General features: G+C 44.5%; 1 protein-coding gene and 1 long non-coding RNA gene across 2 annotated transcripts in view; both read left to right on the forward strand.

The window, feature by feature from the left end:
- LOC148775231 (uncharacterized) overlaps positions 1-5957 on the forward strand; it is a 136404-nt gene extending 130447 nt beyond the window's left edge. Inside the window, exons 2-3 of the long non-coding RNA XR_016039341.1 lie at positions 4048-4407; positions 5550-5957. This is a non-coding gene — a long non-coding RNA (uncharacterized LOC148775231). The remainder of the gene's footprint in view (positions 1-4047; positions 4408-5549) is intronic.
- The window catches only part of LOC148775230 (uncharacterized), a 158825-nt gene that overhangs the window by 131786 nt on the left and 5977 nt on the right, over positions 1-21062 (forward strand). The window lies entirely within an intron of this gene.

Consider the following 21062-nt stretch of genomic DNA (forward strand, 5'->3'; position numbering starts at 1 on the left):
AAAAACAAGAGACCTCTTCAAGAAAATTAGAGACTCCAAGGGAACATTTCATGCAAAGATGGGCTCGATAAAGGACAGAAATGGTATGGACCTAACAGAAGCAGAAGATATTAAGAAGAAGTGGCAAGAATACACAGAAGAACTGTACAAAAAAGATCTTCACGACCAAGATAGTCACGATAACGTGATCACTGACCTAGAGCCAGACATCTTGAAATGTAAAGTCAAGTGGGCCTTAGAAAGCATCACTACGAACAAAGCTAGTGGAAGTGATGGAATTCCAGTTGAGCTATTTCAAGTCTTGAAAGATGATGCTGTGAAAGTGCTGCACTCAATATGCCAGCAGATTTGGAAAACTCAGCAGTGGCCACAGGACTGGAAAAGGTCAGTCTTCATTCCAATCCCAAAGAAAGGCAATGCCAAAGAATGCTCAAACCACCGCACAGTTGCACTCATCTCACATGCTAGTAAAGTCATGCTCAAAATTCTCCAAGCCAGACTTCAGCAGTATGTGAACCGTGAACTCCCAGATGTTCAAGCAGGTTTTAGAAAAGGCAGAGGCACCAGAGATCAAATTGCCAACATCCGCTGGATCATGGAGAAAGCAAGAGAGTTTCAGAAAAACATCTATTTCTGCTTCATTGACTATGCCAAAGCCTTTGACTGTGTGGATCACAATAAACTGTGGAATATTCTGAAAGAGATGGGAATCCCAAACCACCTGACCTGCCTGTTGAGAAACCTGTATGCAGGTCAGGAAGCAACAGTCAGAACTGGACATGGAACAACAGACTGGTTCCAAATAGGAAAAGGTGTACGTCAAGGTTGTATATTGTCACCTTGCTTATTTAACTTATATGCAGAGTACATCATGAGGAACGCTGGGCTGGAAGAAGCACAAGCTGGAATCAAGATTGCCGGGAGAAATATCAATAATCTCAGATATGCAGATGACACTACCCTTATGGCAGAAAGTGAAGAAGAACTCAAAGACCTCTTGATGAAAGTGAAAGAGGAGAGTGAAAAGGTTGGTTTGAAGCTCAACATTCAGAAAACGAAGATCATGGCATCTGGTCCCATCACTTCATGGGAAATAGATGGAAAAACAGTGGAAACAGTGTCAGACTTTATTTTTTGGGGCTCCAAAATCACTGCAGATTCTGATTGCAGCCATGAAATTAAAAGACGTTTGCTCCTTGGAAGGGAAGTTATGACCAACCTTGATAGTATATTAAAAAGCAGAGACATTACTTTGCCAACCAAGGTCCGTCTAGTCAAGGCAATGGTTTTTCCCGTGGTCATGTATGGATGTGAGAGTTGGACTGTGAAGAAAGCTGATCTCCGAAGTATCGATGCTTTTGAACTGTGGTGCTGGAGAAGACTCTTGAGAGTCGGAGTGGCGTGCTGTGATTCATGGGGTCGCGGAGAGTCGGACATGACTGAGAGACTGAACTGAACTGACAGTGAAAAGGAATGGGAGGAGTGAAAGCAGATATTAATGTTCAAACAATATGAATGAAAAAGTAGGGTTAACGCTAACAGAACTAGAGAATTCAGGAAGAGAAACTGGTATGGAAGACAAGGTAATGATTTCAGCTTTAGACATACTGTGTTTGACATTCTGGAGAGACAATCTGGTGAAATTCTTTAGAATCGAGATATAAACATAGTCTGGAATTTAGGAAGGAGGTCAGGATTAGAAATACGTATTTGTCTTGGTTGAGGTATGTCTGTGATAATCCCACGCCTGGAGGCTTTGCAACTATCACTTTGTATTTACAAGGACAATACGCTAAGAGTGGTTAAAAGTTTTCCCTTTGGCTTCAGTTGGGTCCTACACTCAAGATTGCTGGGAGAAATATCAATAACCTCAGAAATGCAGATGACACCACTCTTATGGCAGAAAGTGAAGAGGAACTAAAAAGCCTCTTGATGAAAGTGAAAGAGGAGAGTGAAAAAGTTGGCTTGAAGCTCAACATTCAGAAAACTAAGATCATGGCATCTGGTCCCATCACTTCATGGGAAATAGATGGGGAAACAGTGGAAACAGTGGCTGACTTTATTTTTATGCTCCAAAATCACTGCAGATGGTGATTGTAGCCATGAAATTAAAAGACGCTTACTCCTTGGAAGGAAAGTTATGACCAACCTAGATAGCATATTAAAAAGCAGAGACATTACTTTGCCAACCAAGGTCCATCTAGTCAAGGGTATGGTTTATCCACTGGTCATGTATGGATGTGAGAGTTGGACTTTGAAGAAAGCTAAGTACCGAAGAATTGATGCTTTTGAATTGTGGTGTTGGAGAAGACTCTTGAGAGTTCCTTCGACTGCAAGGAGATCCAACCAGTCCATCCTAAAGGAAATCAGTCCTGGGTGTTCATTGGAAGGACTGATGCTGAAACTCCAATACTTTGGCCACCTGATGCAAAGAGTTGACTCATTGGAAAAGACCCTGATGATGGGAGGGATTGGGGGCAGGAGGAGAAGGGGACAACAGAGAATGAGATGGCTGGATGGCATCACCGACTAGATGGACATGAGTTTGAGTGAACGCTGGGAGTTGGTAATGGACAAGGAGGCATGGCGTGCTGTGATTCATGGGGTTGCAAAGAGTCGGACACAACTGAGCACATGAACTGAACTGAACCCAGTTATTTACAGACTCCATAAACATTGGGGGTATTACTGAGCTTCCTTCTGCCTCAAATATTTATCTGTAAAGTTGGGAACAGTAACACCAGGATGATTGTATTTACTAAGTTAATATGCATGAAATACCTGGCTGGGCTATTGCTATACTCTTAATGGAAGTTCCTTTTCTTCTGTGGCCCAGATCCTCAGCCATGGGCTCCAGGACACCCTCCCTCTCCTGTCCATTCCAAATCTCACACGGAACTCCTTTTCTTCTGCCACTAGGGGTGGTGAGAAACTGCAGTCCTTACTTGTCTATTTATGGATCTTCTTTTTTCTTCTTCTCTGTGTCTTGAGTGATTAGTTGATGATGTGAAAGTTGGGTTGTACCCTTACCCTGAGGATGAATGTCTCTGGTTTAGGTCCACTCAAATGGACAGAAAAGAATTTACTGAAGAAAAAATCAATCCTTAATCAGACAGATGTACTTGTGTAGAGATGATGCTGAAACTGCAGGAGTGGATGGCATTGCCACTGGAGTAAGAAAAAAGCATCTAGAACAGAACCTTGGTGGACTTTATCATTTTTGAGATGTGGAAAAGAAAAACCTCACTACAGTTATCACTCATAAGACAACCAAACTTAGTAGCAAGAGTCTTATTTCTTTTGTTCACCAATGATTCCCCAGCATTTATTCATTCGTTGAATATTTATCAACATCTGAAAAATATAAATCCTTATAATAGGCATTGTGCACGTAGCGGTGAACAAATTAGGCAAACAATTTTGGCTTTGATGGAGCTTGAACTGCAATAGGCACTTGAAAAAAATATTGTTAAATGAATGAATAAATATTTGAACAACAAGCATGTCTGAGGGAAGAGAGCCTCTATGCAAGCACTAAATGCAAGCACTGCATTTAATAGGCACTGAAGTCTGTAAAGGAATAAAGAGAGGAGGTGATACCTGAAGGATGGACAGGACTTAGAGGAACGGAAAGAAAGGAGGCTATTCTGAGGTGGATGCAGGGAAAAGGCAGAAGTATGGATATTTGCAAAATGTCTTTAAGGAATAAGAAGACAGCAGCTGGCATAGTTTGTGGGAACCTTCAGCTGTCCATAAGAGTGGAGAGGCAGAGAGTAGAGATAATGAGGTCAAAGAACTTGCCTCATGCTGAGAAATAAAGAACATAAGGTTCCTATTTTGGACAGCAGCCTCATCCATCATCTCTAAGATCAACAGATTTGACCATTACAGAATTTGCTGGTCAGTAGGAAGAGGAAAGTAGCATCTCTTAAGCTGCTCCCAAGCGCCAGAGGTTAGATCAGAGGCTGTGCATATACAGGACTTAAATGCCTTATCCCCACAACATTCATGTGTCCAACCATTCTATTTCTTTTCTTATTAAATTAGATTAGATCTGGATTGGCCCATACCAGCCATAGACTGGTCTAGCAGCAACTGTGGTGCTGGAGAGTCCCTGGGACTGCAAGGAGATCCAACCAGTCCATCCTAAAGAAAATCAACCCTGAATATTCATTGGAAGGAGTGATGCTGAAGCTGAAGCTCCAATACTTTGGCCACCTGATGCAAAAAGCTGACTCACTGGAAAAGACTCTGATGCTGTGAAAGATTGAAGGCAGGAAGAGAAGGGGACGACAGAGGATGAGATAGTTGGATGGCATCACTGACTCAATGGATATGAGTTTGAGCAAACTCCAGGAGATAGTGAAGGACAGGGAAGCCTGGTATGTTGCAGTCCTGCTGCTGCTGGTAAGTCGCTTCAGTCGTGTCCGACTCTGCGATCCCATAGACGGCAGCCCACCAGGCTCCCCCGTCCTTGGGATTCTCCAGGCAAGAACACTGGAGTGGGTTGCCATTTCCTTCTCCAGTCCAGGTGCTCACAAAGAGCTGGACACGACTTAGCTACTGAACAACAACAAGACCAGTTAGGATTGGTGAGAAATTCAATTTGAGTTTTTACTGGGGAAGAAAAAGCTTCTTCCCCTCCCTTGCGCATGTGCCATAGCTTCAGGATTTGCACAAGACAGGAGGCTTAGAAAGGACCTCTGGTCTTTGGCCCGTTGTTACTAAGACATTTATTTTGCGTCTCCTCTCTTCATCCAGCTTAGTTCCTGGGACGCTGCTCCTCCTTCCAACCTTGAGGTGAAAAAGTGAAAGTGTTGGTCACTGTACTCAGTCATGTCCAATTCTTTGCAGCCCCATGGACTGTAGCCTGCCTGGCTCCTCTGTCCATGGCATTCTCCAGGCAAGAATACTGGAGTGGGTAGCCATTTCCTTTTCCAGGGGATCTTCCTGACCCAGGGATTGAAGCCAGGTCTTCCACATTGCAGGTAGTTTCTTTACTGTCTAAGCCACCAGAGAATTAGGGGCTGATGTCAAATCCCCACTCACCCACTGGGCACTTCCATTAGGGTTTCTGCCATGTTTCGGAGCAGGTTTCTGGTCTCCTCCAGGCCCCAGTCTTTTCAGTATCTGGGCCTGGGCTATTCCTTCCTCATCAAAGCACCTGCCTCCTTCTTATCTTTGTCCACAACTGCCCTCCAAGGAGTCAATTCTCCCAGACTGTCCTATGTGTGGGTTGTCTTCAGGGAAGCTCATGCAACTAAAGAAAAAGTTCTTTCCTTCCGTGGCCAGGAAGTCTAAGACCAAGGCCTCTTCTGCTAAAGACATGGGAGAGAGGAGGAAGAGGGGGCAGAAAAAATCAGCTCTTCATTTTCTGGAATTTTCTAGAGAATCAAGAATAAGACAGAAATTAATATGCCAGTGTATTATGATGTCATATGCCTTAGCTTCTCTAATCCTCCAAATCACAGTGTGAGAAAGGTATTGTTATTATGATTTTATGGAAGAATTAGTTCATTCAATAAATATTTATTCTTTCTGCCTTACAGTGATCCAGACTCTGGAGGAAAAAAAAAAACAAAACAGTGAATAAGACAGAAAAAAACCAGATGAAGATACTAAGTCTCAGAAAGTAAATACCGTGCTTGAGATCACATAATCCATAAGTGGAAAAGCTACAATGAGCCCAGAACTGTTTCTCCAAAGTTCACATCATTTTATGCTGCTTTTACAATTTGAGCTATTCTGTAGAAAGCTGCTTGAGCTTTTGACAGTCTTCTTGGCAGATTGAAACGTGACATCACAAACAGTGATACTAAAAACACCTATCATGAAGTGATTGCCTACTGTGTGGCAGGCAATGGAAGAGGTTGCCTGCAGCATCAAGAAACCCAAATTCTCATTTTTCTTGGTTAAAATAAACTGAAAATTAACAATGGTACATTCCTTGTGCAAGATTACTGGGCCAGCATGTAAGTGAGCAGAATTTCAATCTAAATATACCTTATTCCTTCATGGGGCACTGAAGAACACACTGATGGTCACGGGGTCTTGTTAAGTCGAAACTCTGGCCGTCTCCCATCTTGGTCTTGCCTCTTGCTGGGAAAGCTGGGGTGGGTCGGGTGGGGATAGTCAGCTTCTCATTCTGCACCTTCTCATTCCAGTTACCTGCACCTGCTTTGTGGGTTTCTGCAGGTTTGGTTACAGAGATCAGAGAGGACAGGCGAGGCACTTATAACTTGGTCTCTCTTGTGGACAGAAGAAATGTCCAGCATTTTTTTACTCTTCTCCCTATAGAAGTTCCTTGGGGATCCCCCCAACTCTGGAATAGGCTGTCAGAGGCTCTTTTGAGTAGTACAGACTTTCCTATTTAGACTTCTCAGACATAATTGAGGGGCTGGTCCCTTCATCCTTTAAACTCCAAAGACTACATGTTTCACTCCCTAAATAGTTCCTTTGGAGCCCCCTTATTTGGCTTAAACTGGCAAAGGGCAAGATCGCCTGCTTACCTTCTGTCCTGGATGGGCAACCCAGAGGGAAGGGTCACCTGGGTCACCTGACCCAAAGTCATCCTTACTACCTGGCTCCATGAATTTGCCTCCTGCAAGGCTCAATGGATTTCTGAGTGTCTCTTACACAGACTGGAGCTGGAGGGTGGGCTCAGGGGGCAGAATACAGTGTCTCAGCAGGACCTGCACAGATTGTGAGAATATTTATAACCTCTGCTGAAAACAAAAGTGTCATGGAATATCCAGTTTGCATTTGCCCCAGAAACTTCTTAAGGAGGTGAAAGATCATAGGCCCTGGCATCAAATTGCCTAGGTTTGCATCTTTGTTCTTTTCCTTACTAGCTATATGATGTGAGGCAAGTTATTAACCCTTCTGTATATCCATTTTCTCTGCATATCTATCTATAAAACAGGAATTCTCAACTATCAACTTCTTAAGGTTGTTGGGAAAATAAATGAGGTAATACATGTTAACTGAAGCACAACACTGGTCACGTGGCCAATGTCTCCAAACTGAGCTGTTATCGTCCTGACCACTTTCTCCTGTACATCAGTTACTGAGACAGATGGAAGATAAACAATTCTGAGTTTAGAGCACAGGATTTTGTAAAACCCAGACTTAAGAGGCAGATATGAGAGGCAAAATATATATGACTTCTTTAGCACTATGGCTTACTTGGCTTTAGGACTACCATGATTTCTTTTATCTTTCAAGAAAGGGGGCTTGCTGCCTAGTAAGGGTTGTTGTATTTCTTCCAGTGTGGTTGTTACTATTTTCAGAGTGATCAGAAGCCATATGCCATGGTAATTAAGACAACAGACACGGGGCATTCAACTTGGCCTCTGGCATTCTGATAGCTGTGACTTATTGCAAGTGACTACCTTTTTCTGTGCCTTAATCTCCTCATCTGAAAGACAAAAGCAATCCTCGTGTTTAATTCATAGAGTTGTCTTGAGGATTAAATAAGATACTGTAGATGAAGAGCCTGGCCTCTTTTGAGCCCACAAAGGCGGGCTCTAAAAGCGGTAGTGAGGTGCTAGAGGTAGATGGTGCTAGAGCTTGGATTAGAAGCAAAGTCTCTTTTGACTTTTGCTGTCAATGGATCTAAATAGTAGGGCTAATCTCCCCAAGTAGGCTGGATCTGTTACAGAAAGTTTTGAACATATTAGACTATGAACACACAATATCAAAAGCTCATGTGATTATTGGTGCTGGTGGGGAGGGGTCTGGACAACATAACAAGAAAAGCTCAGGTTTCATCTAACTTCCTAAAAATAGTGCTGAAAACAGGGAGGGATCATGGGGGTTCAAGACCTTTCACTGGGAGGTGGAGAGCTCTCTGCTTTCCTCTCAGACTTCACCAAATGCTTTTTCTACTTTTTCTTCGAAGTTTGAACCTGTTGGTCTCAGAGTCATCCCAAAATGCCCTTTTCCCAGTCCAAATCCTTGGAATTTATCAGACAATGGGTTAATCCAGTTCTGATTAGGATATGCATTTTGTGTCTATTCTGAGTTTTGCTGAGTTTTACCGTATCTCCTGCTTTAGGACATGATGGAACTGCTTTGGGGACACTTGATAAGACGCAATGGGCCAGGCTCCTCTGACTCTCTCTGCTCCATTCTGTTAGGACAGGCTCTGCCCAGGCTGCTTTCCTCAGAGGACACCATCTAGGCTGGGTGTCATCAATGTTTGTTAAATCCCAATATTCACTATGGAGATCCAACCAGTCCATTCTAAAGGAGATCAATCCTGGGTGTTCATTGGAAGGACTGATGCTAAAGCTGAAACTGCAATACTTTGGCCACCTCATGCGATGAGTTGACTCACTGGAAAAGACTGATGCTGGGAAAGGTTGGGGGTGGGAGGAGAAGGGGACGACAGAGAATGGGATGGCTGGATGGCATCACCGACTCTGTGGACATGAGTTTGAGTGAACTCCGGGATCTGGTGATGGACAGGGAGGCCTGGTATGCTGTGATTCATGGGGTCACAGAGAGTCGGACAAGACTGAGCGACTGAACTGACTGAACTGAATATTCACTAATCTCACCTATTTTCTAGCAATATTTTCTTCTGTTCTCACCTGGCAGTTTCTAACTTGGGTTGGTCATGGTTGAGTGGTTTACCCAGAGGACATAATGATCAAATTGTTACTGAGTATAAGTTCGTGTGCCCTGTGCACAGCAAGGCCAAACAAACCAAATCATTGAAGTTTGGAGCAGAGAAATGTTTACTGCAGGGGAAGCAAGGAGATGCTGTGATTCTTCCCTGTCTCCACACCCACCACCCCCCTCCTCCCCACCCCTTGAACTCCCTGAAAGGTTTCAGGAGACTTTTTAAAGGCAAAATGGGGGAGGGCCATCCCAGGGGACTTGATCGTGATTAGTTCATGCTCAAATCTCTGACCGGTTGATGTTGAGGTAACAGGGCAGCTGACCATTATTAATCCTTAGGCACCAGTAGGTCTGGGGGCTATGTTTGTGATCATCAAGTAGTTAATTTCTTCCATTTGGTGTTTTTTAGCATCTGAAAAACTCAGGAAATAAGCATGAGATACTATTATCTGAGTGCTTCAGAGAGGATCTAGAGCACAGGATGTGTGGGAGGGGTCTCACCAGGGAAGGCCCCATGGGGTCCTACTTGGTTGCAGTATGGCCCTGTTGATTGGGTCCATTGGGTGTCTGGAGCCCTTCCTTCTAGAGGAGCACGTTGAGGTGATATTAATCCTTGCCGGTGCTCCCTCCTGCAGCCCCCAGGGTGCTGGCTGTCCAGGAACACCCCAGGGCTTTTGGACGCTGCTGCTCCTTTTGGGACTTTCTCTTTTTCATACTGTTGTCTTCCTCACATGCTTACCTTCAGATAAAGATTATTGAAGCAACTAGGAGTTTAGATTTTTGTAATTATTTGAGAGAGAGAGGTAGAGGAAAAAAAGGGATAGGAGAGAGCAACTTCTCTGAGAGGTCTTCTTGTCGCATCAGAGTCATCTGCAGAGCTTTCAAGCACATATGCCTAGACTCATCTCCGATTTTATCAGATTTTTTTTTGGGGGGGGGCACCCATTTGTTTGTTGGCTATGAATTTTTGTTGATACCAGTCTTTCTACTTGTGCAGTGTTCGTCTCTGGGTCCTCTGAGAGGTATGAAGAAGTCAGTGAGGTGGGCTCAGCTGTTAGGGGAAGCCCAATGACTGAGGCCACCCACCCTGGCCAGGAACCATAGTAACCTTTTGCGTGAGTTATTTTAAGACAGGAGGTCCTAGTAAGGAACATGCCAACTGTAAGAGTTCTGGAAAGGTCAAGAGGAGATGCCACGTGTCCAACTGCCTCCCAGAATCCTTCTCGCTGGAATCCTTGGCTGAGCAATGCACGCACCATCAGGAAGGACTCTGAGTCAGAATGATTGGCCAAAGACAACCTGAAAACTAAGCCCATCACCATAAAACCCAAGACTGCAAGCCACGTGGCAGAGCAGTTCTCCTGGGTTCTCTTATCCTTCTGCTCTCCACCCAGGTGCCCCTTCCCAATAAAGTCTCCTGCTTCATCAGCATGTGTGTTTCCTCAGTTTATACTCTTGGGCCCTGGAAGGGATCCTCCTTCCTGCAGCACAGCCACGGGTGAAAGTTAGACAGAAGAGTGGATGAATAAAGGCAAATGAGCCAGGATATCGAGTGTGTGGACAAGGGGGTGTTTGAAAAGATACAGAGTTAATAAAGATGTGAAAGCTATTGAAGATTCTGGTGATGTCAAAGAACAGGTATAGTGAAGCTGGCTGTGCAGGTCGACTGGAAGGAGAAGAGGGTTTTATCACAGTGATATTTTTCTGAATCAGGATTTCGGATTTTATTGCCCTGATATTGTAAAGTCAGGGCAATAACTCAGGTATCCGATAATCAATATAAATGAGTCTCAGGTGATCTGAAAATGGAATCATTTCTCATTCACATTATAGTCTCTACTTACCCTCTGACTCGCTTATTTTGGTGGCTCCAGTTTGTAGCTTCTCTCATGTCCCTTGAACTACAGTAAGTCCTGTACATACGAATGAGTTCCGTTCCGACAGCACATTTGTAAGTCCAACAAAGTTAGCCTAGGTATTCAACTCACATAATTGGCTACCTATAAGTGTACTGTGATAGGTTTGCAATACTTTTCACACAGTTAATACGTGAAGAAACAAACATGAAACGGAAACATTTTTAATCTTACAGTGCAGTACCTTGAAAAGTACCGTGTGCAGTACAACAGCTGGCATACAGGGGCTGGCAGTGAGTGAACAGGTAAGAGGCGCTACCGGCTGGAGGAGGGAGAGGGGCAGGGAGACGGCAGAGCTGGAAGATCATCCGGAGATGCAGGGTAAGCTGCAATTTCACTCACGTCTGACGTTGGTGGAATGCAAGTTTGCATCTTTGAAAGTTTGCAGCTTGAAGGTTCTTACATAGGGGACTTACTGTACTGTTAGAACTTGGACTCTCTGGTTTGAACCTTGATGATAAGATGATTTCTGTCCTTCTTTTGGTATTTCCCTACTGCTCCAGGGAACTATCTAAATGAATCTCTGGCCCTTATACACATCAACATTGCTTCCTTACCTAGGTCTACCTTGGTCTTTGCAAAGAGGTATGGTGGCTTTTGAACTGTGGTGCTGGAGAAGACTCTTGAGAGTCCCTTGGACTGCAAGGAGATCCAACCAGTCCATTCTAAAGGAGATCAGTCCTGGGTGTTCATTGGAAGGACTTATGTTAAAGCTGAAACTCCGATACTTTGGCCACCTCATGCAACGAGTTGACTCACTGGAAAAGAGTCTGATGCTGGGAGGGATTGGGGGTAGGAGGAGACGGGGCCGACAGAGAATGAGATGGCTGGATGGCATCACCGACTTGATGGACATGAGTTTGAGTGAACTCCGGGAGTTGGTGATGGACAGGGAGGCCTGGTGTGCTGTGTTTCATGGGGTCGCGAAGAGTCGGACACGACTGAGCGACTGAACTGAACTGAATGGTGGCTCAGTTGGTAAAGAGTCTGCCCGCAGTGCAGGAGACCCAGGTTCAATCCCTGGGTCAGGAAGAATACCCTGGAAAAGGAAATGGCAGCCCACTCCAGCATTCTTGCCTGGGAAGTCCTGGGGACAGAGGAGCCTGGTGGGCTATAGTGCCTGGGGTCACAAGAATTGGACGTGTCTTAGCGACGATAACACCGCCATCGGGTACTGGGTCTCTCGCCTCCACTTCAGTATTTTTCTTCACACACACTGCCATGTTCCCCTACATGCTTGAGAGCCTGGCTTTCTGTTTGTGACAGGGACCTGGTTTGCCCTCTGGGCATGTACTCTTTAGAGCTCTCTCTTTGGGTTCCATTGACTTTCCTAGACTTTCATTCAGTTGCCTGGAGTGATAGCACTCTGATAGCACTCTGGAGGTGACTTGTGTATTGTTGCTCTTTCTCAGCCCTTCTCTAGCTATGTAGCCTGACTTACTCAGCCCTTGATATATTTCTGAGAATTTTCTCTTGCTTATATTGTTTAAGATCTATCAAGTCAACTGACCTTCCTGATTCTGAGAGTGACTGTTAAATGACTCAGGAAGCCACAGAAAAGATAGCATAGAGGCAGAAGATCCATTCTTTGGTGATACTAATACTGATTTGGGTAATTTTGCACGGACTTGAGTCAGAATGACAATGTGCTTTGCTTTACATCATGAACAGAGCAACAGGAAATAAGGTTAGCTGCTTTCAGGAGTCAATGGCACTCAATTTACTTTTGGAATTCAGGAACTTTTAGTGAAAAATAGATTTACCAGACTCCATGCAATCTTACACTGACCCAACACTGTTGTTAGACCTTAGTAAAAAGACAAAGATTTCTTCCACAAACACATATTTCCCAAGATCTAGGGTAATGGCAACGTGAAGACAACAAGAAGGGACAGAGTTTGTTAACTTTTTATTGTTTAATTTACTGCAGACCTACGTGAGGCATTACTAACTGAGGCACTTGTCATTAATTGGTGTGGTAGAAAGAACACAGTCTCAGGATGAGGCAGATTTGATTTTGAATTAGAGCCCACTCCTACATGCTGGATCATCCAGAACAAGATTTTACTCTGAGCCGCTGTCTCCTCGTTGGAAAAGTAGGGGTATAGTACCTACCTTCCCCAGGTGGCACAGTACCTGTCACAGAGGAGATACTTGTGGATGTTGCAGATTGGCTGTTCAACATTCACTCCAAACCCTGCTATGGGGTAACCCCTTCATTGCAGAGGGTGGAAAGCTGAAAAAGACATTTCTCACTCTCTTGCAGCTTATGTTCTGGGTTTGATTTCAGTTTCAACAACTACACCCGCCCAAATAACACTTGAATATGGAATAGAGTTAAAGAGAGAGAGAGATTGCAGGAAGTAAAGTGCCTGTTTTGCTGACACACACTGTGATGGAGAGAAGGTGACAGCTGTCAGCAGCTCCCCAAAAGAGTGCCTCCCTACAGGAGCAGCACGCACTTTCCTTATGATGGGCGTTCTGGGGGCTGGTAGCTGTTCCTGAAGTTTAGTCTAGAGTTTGCTCCTCTAGCCCTTCAAGTAAATGTGGAAGCCCCACATACCTGGCATATATCTCTTTATATTGAAATTGGTAATAACGATTTCTGCTACTTAAAACTGTAATTGAAACAAAACTGAGTGCAGCTAGTTTTTCTGCTCATTATGACAATATAATGCTGATCTAGATGCAGGTTCTATATAGGTTGTAGGGAATGCAACAAGGAACGGGGCACAGTCCTGCTCCTGGGGAGCTTATCGTCTTGTGGAAGAGACACACTTGCAAGTGGATACACTTTAAGATGATCTAAGCACCATGCTATCCCCAAAGTGCTTTGAGAACCAAAGTGAAAGTGAAAATGTTAGTCGCTCAGTCATGACTCTTTGTGACCCCATGGACTGTAGCCTTTTGTGCTTTTCTGTCCATGAGGTTCTCCAGACCAGAATATTGGAGTGGGTAGTCATTCCCTTCTCCAGGGGATCTTCTTGACCCAGGGATCGAACTTGAGTCTCCCACATTGCAGGTAGATTCTTTACCATCTGAGCCACAAGGGAAGCCTGTGAGAATCAAGGGATGAGGTAAATAGCAATGGCTTGATGGACTGAATGGGATGGGATTTTATAGTGCTGGGAGTGAAGAGCTGGAAATCAATAGACGGAAAGAAGGGTAGGGGCAAAAGGAGAGAAGAGGTGCATTTTCAAATGACGGGACCCGGTATTTGTGAAGGGGCCAAGATGTGTGCATGCTGTTTAGAGAAGCATGAGAGGCTCAGTGGCTCTTGGGTGGGACTGGGAGGGAACAGAGTGGGTGTCGGATGGGGAGCAGTGATGAATATGAAGAGTTAGATCCTGACCAGATTGTGCAGCACTGTATGTACCTAATTAGGGAATTTGAACTTTATCATCCAGTGCTAGTGAGCCCGCAGGGATTTTGAAGCAAAGGAGTGAAAATAAACAATTTTTCTGTTTATGAAAAACTTTGGCATCAGTGTGGAAAATAAATTGCAAGATCAAGGTCCTCAAAGGCAAACAGGAGGCTACTGAAAAGTGAGAGAATGAAATAGCAGTAGTGACAGGAGGAAGGGCAGAATTTAGAATAGGTTCTGAAATTAAAATGTATAGAAAGGAGACCAATTGGATTGGAAAGAGAGAAAGAAGAAGGAAATGAAGTCTGTAGCCAGAAAACAGGGTTCACTGGAGTAAGAACCTTGTTCAAGGAAATAACCTCAGTACCAAGAAGAGTGATTAGCTCTTAGTAGACAGTCAATAAACATTTATTAAGTGAACGAGATGAACTGCAGTGTCATGAACTGGTTGATGAGGTTATTGTTGGCTGTCTTTGCAATATGCAGGTAGAAATGTTCACTGTGGAGATCTGGTGCTTAGAGGCCAGAACAAAGCTGAGATTATATACAGAAATTTAGAGAAGCTGAAGCTGAGATGAGATGTTCGAGGGAGAATACATTAAGTGAGGAGAGAACTAATGGTAGACTTCCAAGAGGCACCAGACCTTAAAAAGTTGGCAGAGTGGGACTTGTGAAAAATCTTGAGAAGTAGTGACAGCCAGCATTGGGATCTAGACAAGCTGGAAAGGAAGATTAGGAGAAACTTGTTGATACATAGTGTCAACTCGGTTTAGTCACTCAGCTGTGTCCAGCTCTTTGCAGTCCGATGGACTGCAGCCCGCCAGGCTTCCCTGTCCTTCACTATCTCCCGGAGTTTGCTCAAACTCAGGTGCGTTGAGTCAATGATGCTATCTAACCATCTCATCCTCTGCCACCCGCTTCCCCTCTTGTCCTCAATCTTTCCCACAGTCAACTCTGTGCTGAGATCAAATTGGATCAAATCCTCAAACAGGCCGTTGGATTTCTAAATTAGCAGGTCTTTAATCATTTTGGCTAGTCCCACTTGACTAGAGATATAGGGATGGGAGTCATACTGTAATCAGTTTGGCCCTGAATGGAAGGTGAAAGATTAGAGGTAGCAAGTGTTGGTTTCTATGTCAAGAAGTAAAGGGACAAAGAGAAGGAGAAGGGAGAGCAGTAACCAGAGGAGAAGCTGGAATCTGCTCTTCAGAAGTGGCAGAAACCCACCCAAACTAGCTTTAGGTGTGGACGCAGAATGCCATCTGCCACATCAGTAAATGAAAGATGTTGCAGCCATCAAGCCATCAGCCAAGGCAGCTTACTGACTGTATCCTGAGGGGATTCAGGGAGCAGAAAAGCAGGATACTGGCTCTAGATAATTAAGGTACATATCAAAGGATAATTTCAATCAGCCCAGATTCTTGCATCTTACCACACATAGAAAAGGATAAAAATTTATTAATTTGAGATGTCTTGTTTTTTTAACAGCACTCTTTTGATGTTATGACTATCTAGTTTTTGTTTTTATTTTGGGTTTGTGTGTGTGTGCAAACCCCACTATATATCCTGGCCCCTTCCTTACCTCTTTGAGGCAGTCCCTCAGAGCTATCTGAGAGGCTGTATCCTGGGCTTAAGTCCTCAACAAACCCATAGAATAAAGCATAATTTTCAACTTTTACATTGTGCTTTTTTTTTTTTTCAGTGAGAAAGCTGGCTTGAAACTCAGTATTCAAAACACTAAAATCATCGCATCCAATCTCATCACTTGATGGCAAATAGAAAAGGAAAAAGTGGAAGCAGTGACAGATTGTCTTTTCTTGGGCTCCAAAATCACTGGGATGGTGACTGCAGCCATGAAGTTAAAAGATGCCTGCTTCTTGGAAGAAAAGCTATGAAAAACCTAGAGAGCAGATTAAAAAGCAGAGACACCAGTTTGCTGACAATAGTCCATCTAATCAAAGCTATAGTTTTTCCTGTAGTCAGTTATGGATGTGAGAGTTGGACCATAAAGAAGACTGAGCAGTCAAGAATTGATGCTTTTGAACTGTGGTGCTGGAGAAGATGCTTGAGAGTTCCTTGGACTGCAAGGAGATCAGGTCAGTCAGTCCTACAGGAAATCAACCCTGAATATTCATTAGAAGGACTGATGCTGAAGCTCCAATAGTTTGGCTACCTGGTGTGAAGAGCCAACTCAGTGGAAAAGGCCCTGATGCTGGGAAAGATTGAAGGCAAAGAGGAGAAGGGGATGACAGAGAATGAAATGCTTGGATGGCATCACCACCGATTCAGTGGACATAAATTTGAGCCAATTCTGGAAGGTAGTGGAGGAAGCCTGACCTGCTGCAGTCCATGGGGTTGCAAAAAGTCAGACTCTACTTAATGACTGAAAAACAACAGTTTTTTTTTTTAGTTCACAAAGGATATAAAAAATTAGTTTAGGGTTACTGGCTCATGTAAAACATGGGTAGGGCAGGAATGCAGCAGCCTAAGAAACAGTGCACGAGAACTCAGATGGATCCGTCTTTGGTCTCTCGGCTCAGTTTTTCTGTGTGTGCCAGTTTTATTCTCTCAGCAAACTTCTCTTTGAGGACTAGGCTGCTGGCAACTTCAGCTTCCTACTTATGTGCGTGCGTGCTCAGTCATGTTCAACTCTTCAAGGAAAAAAAACACCTTTGCTCTTGCAGCTTCAGTTTGAAAATTTTAAGGAAGGATTTTGATTGGTCTTATTTGGGTCATGTGACTGACTGTCAGTGGAACCAGTCACTGCAATCAGGGCCTTGTTCATTGGCCATAGGATCAGTTGGCCTTGTTCATTGGCCATAGGCCATCAGTCAGTCAGTCAGTCAGTCAATTCAGTCGCTCAGTCGTGTCCGACTCTTAGCAACCCCATGAAACACAGCACACCAGGCCTCCCTGTCCATCACCAACTCCCGGAGTTCACTCAGACTCATGTCCATCGAGTTGGTGATGCCATCCAGCCATCTCATCCTCTGTCATCCCCGTCTCCTCCCGCCCCCAATCCCTCCCAGCATCAGAGTCTTTTCCAGTGAGTCAACTCGTCGCATGAGGTGGCCAAAGTATTGCAGTTTCAGCTTTAGCATCAGTCCTTCCAATGAACACCCAGGATCGATCTCTTTTAGAATGGACTGGTTGGATCTCCTTGCAGTCCAAGGGACTCTCAAGAGTCTTCTCCAGCACCACAGTTCACAAGCATCAATTCTTTGGCGCTCAGCTTTCTTCACAGTCCAACTCTCACATCCATACATGACCACGGGAAAAGCCATAGCCTTGACTAGACGGACCTTGGTTGGCAAAGTAATGTCTCTGCTTTTGAATATGCTATCTAGGTTGGTCATAACTTTCCTTCCAAGGAGTAAGCGTCTTTTAATTTCCTGGCTGCAATCAGCATCTGCAGTGATTTTGGAGCCCAAAAAAATAAAATCTGACACTGTTTCCACTGTTTCCCCTTCTATTTCCCATGAAGTGATGGGACCAGATGCCATGATCTTCGTTTTCATAGGACGGTTTAATAAACCCTGGGACTAAGGAGATGTGCTCCTGTAAGAAGATGGTGGCTCCCACGCTGGAGAGAAGAAGGGTTGAGATAGGGAGAAATTTCTCTCCAAAAACGCAGGGCAGGTCACAGGATCACTGCGGGGATAATTGTGACTGGGGCACTTACCCTAAATGTTTTCTACTGTATTGAGTGGTGAATGGGAGAGAGAAAGGAGCTAAGACAGTAAATGCACATTTCTCTATCAAGAAGATTGAAGTTTATTTATATGGAGAGTGAGCTCAGGGCATGATTTATCTCTTCCTCAGTCTGAATATCCTCACAAAACATCCCAAATAAACATACAGTAAAGGTAAAAAATTACAACTGCTCTGCAAATTTAGCCTGAAGGCTAGTCTCTTAGCGCCTGCATTTGCTGGTGAAGGGGAGGAACCCAGCAGAGAGGATGAGAGGAAAGATTTGGGGGACGAGGAAGGGGCCTAATGATAGGAAGAGTTCTAGAAGGTGGCATAAGAGAGAGGGCTTGGTTTCGGAGAAGAGAGGCATTTTGCCTCTAAGAATTAAAGGCAGTAATGTGGAAATATACAAATATTGATATCTGTTGCTAAGGGGCTGCAAATGTGTTTCAAGTGGATGGGGCGGAGGAGAAAATACTTCACATGGCCTTTATCTGCATTGTGAAGCAAATGGCATGGTCTGGCTTAAATAAAAGGGATAGTAAGTGAGGAGTTAGAGATTTGAAGAGATCTGTGGAAATATTGTAGGAAAGGGGACCCCTTCTGGGGCCTGAGAGTGGGCTCTTGTCTAACAGTGAAGGTGAATTGTTTGAGGACACACAGACACACACACACGTACTGACAAAGTAAAAGACTATATTGGGAAGGGTGGAGAGCAGCAAGGCCAGGAACCCAGGAGAACTGCTCTGTCATGTGACTTGCAGTCTCAGATTTTATGGTGATGGGATTACTTTCCAGGTTGTGTCTGGCCAACCATTCTGATTCAGGATCTTTTCTGTTGGCGCACACATAGCTCAGCCAAGATGGATTCCACTGAGGAGAATTCTGGGAAGTTTTTAGGATGTATGGACTTGCGCCTCCTTTAGACCTTTCCTGAATTCTTCTGGTTGTTGGTGGTTTGTTAATTCTGCATTCCTTACCAGGATCTCTTGTAAAATAACTCACGTTACTGTGGTGCCTGGTCAGGGTGGGTGGTTTCAGTGAGTGGTTCCCCTAACAGAAATATTGAACTTCTGCGATAGAGAGTGTGAACAGGAGCAGCCTGTGGATACAGTACAGGATTTTTAAGCAGCATTATGGCACACTGATGATAAAGCTGACTCAGGAGAAATGGAATATTAATTAAATTTAATTATAAGAGCTAACAGCTTTTCAACTCTTCCTATATACCAGACATCACGTGAGGTGCTTTATTTGAATTGCCTGATTTAATCAACTCAATCACCTATGGAAAGTACGAGGGGACTAAGGCAAAGAGAGGGAGAGAACTTGCTCAAGTTCACGTACTTGGAAAGTGGAAGAGATGGGGCTTAGTCTCAGGCCTGTCTGACTGCAGAGTCAGAACCTCTACCAAACACTCTTGTTTTCGGCTGCTTTTCTCATCACGTGCCCAGGTGGGGTGTCCAAAGGTAAGGGATGTGGGAAACTCAGAGCTTGAGGTTTATAAGCTTCTCTTGAGTTGGGTTGTACAAAGAGCATTTGCACCCCAGCACCAACCTCCTTGGGCTTCCCCCATGGCTCAGTGGTAAAGAGCCATGGCAATGCAGTGGTGATGCAGGAGACACAGGAAATGGGGGTTCAATCCCTGCATTGGAGGATTCGTGGAGAAGGAAATGGCAACCCACTGTGATATTCTTGCTGGGAAAATCCCATGGACAGAGGAGCCTGGCAGGCTACAGTCCATGGGGTCGCAAAGAGTCAGACTTGACTGAGCAAGGGGGCACACACACTGACCTTCTCAGCATTGGGGCTTTGGGTAAGATGCTCAACTTGGGGCTTTGGGTAAGATGATAGGCAGCAGAGATGAACCAACTGATTAAAGTCAGAGGGTATATTTGAAGGTGTATGGGATTTAGAGGGAGAGAACCCAAATTTGAAATGAATCTGCTGTTTTTCAGCTAGCCTTCCTTTTTCTTTCACTTTTGAATAGGGGACTGGAAATATGCTCTTGGCAGGAATGTGGTAAAATAAAGCTTTAGAAGAGTACCTGGTGTACAGGTACTTAAATCTTAGTTCTTGCATTGTAGCCTTGTCACAACTAAGTAGATGGGGGAGCGCCACTTTGCCCTTGTTATTGAAAGCTGTGGCTGCAGGGGGGTGCGGGATCTGGCTAATGAAAGCCAATAAACAAGCCAAGTTGGTGGAAAGGAAGGTGTGCTTTATTTTAGATGCTGGCAACTGCAGGGGTAGGATGGCAGACATCTGTCCAAAGGTCGACTCCCCCAGCCCTGACAAGCAGTCGGTGAGAGCTTTTACAGACAGAGTTGAGAGGGCAGGGTTACACGCAGAAACACCACAGTCATCTCTAACAGTCATCTTCAAACTGGTCATCAATGGTCTGACCAGAATCAGCTTGATTGTTTCAGGTACAGTTGATCTTCAGTGCCAGGGTCCACTTGTTCCCCTTTCTTTGCAGTTAATTCTCGGAATTGTGACAGCTCATGTCCTGGGTAGAGTCCAGTCATCATGTAGTTAACTTTTCCACCTGGTGTTTTGAAATCTATAAGACAGCTCACAGGATATGGCTCAGAATATTATCTACAGCCCTTGAGAAAGACCTAAATGTCCCTGACTATGCTTAATGACTGCATTATTATTACTTAGTCTCCTTTGTTTTCCTTTGTTTCGTAATTTCTCCCTTCTCTGATTAAACTTATCCTTTGACTGCAGCTTTCTACAGACAAAAGGCAGGCAGGGGACTTGGGAGGTGGGGGTGGGCAAGGACCGCAGGGCCCCGCTCTGTCTCACCCTTGGTTTTCACTAAGATAAACCAGTCTAGCTGTGCTTTCCTATCTTCTCTCCTAGTTGTAGGTAGACCAGTATTTCAAACTGGGAGTTATTTTGCTCCCCAGGAGAATTGGGTTCTGTCTACAGCATTTTTGGATATCACAGCTGGAAGGGAACTGCTGGAATCTAGTAGGTGAAGGTCAGGGATGCTAGGAGACATTCTCCCTTGCACAGGACAGTACCCAGGAACAAAGAATGATCTGGCCACTGTGCTGATGTTGAAAAAGCCTGCCAAAGAGGAAAACACGGCTCAAATGAGGCCAGCAGGAAAAACTGGTGAGACTGAGAGGAACAAGAGGATATTTTCTGCCTTTGGACCCGTGACCCTGGTTCATCAAGTAGAGCTTTAAAAGCTCTGTCAGTGGAATATAAACAGACTAAATCAACCAGCAGAGCAAATGGCCTCCAGAATATTGCTGCCTTTTCCTTTTTTCTCTTCCAGTTCTGACGAGAGTGGCTTGATTTGGAAAGCTTGCTGCCACTTCTCTTTGTCATGAGGGAGCATTGCCTGAGGACTCAATGGTCAGCATTGCTGGGTGCGCAATCAAGCCTGTGACCACTTTATCTGAACTGAAAATTGGGTTACCTGATGAGTCAAGTGTGAGCCGATCAGTGGGGAC

The sequence above is a fragment of the Moschus berezovskii genome, chromosome 16 (genome assembly GCF_049115385.1).
Source record: "Moschus berezovskii isolate FMDL1 chromosome 16, NW_MosBer_1.0, whole genome shotgun sequence".
Taxonomy (NCBI): Eukaryota; Metazoa; Chordata; class Mammalia; order Artiodactyla; family Moschidae; genus Moschus; species Moschus berezovskii.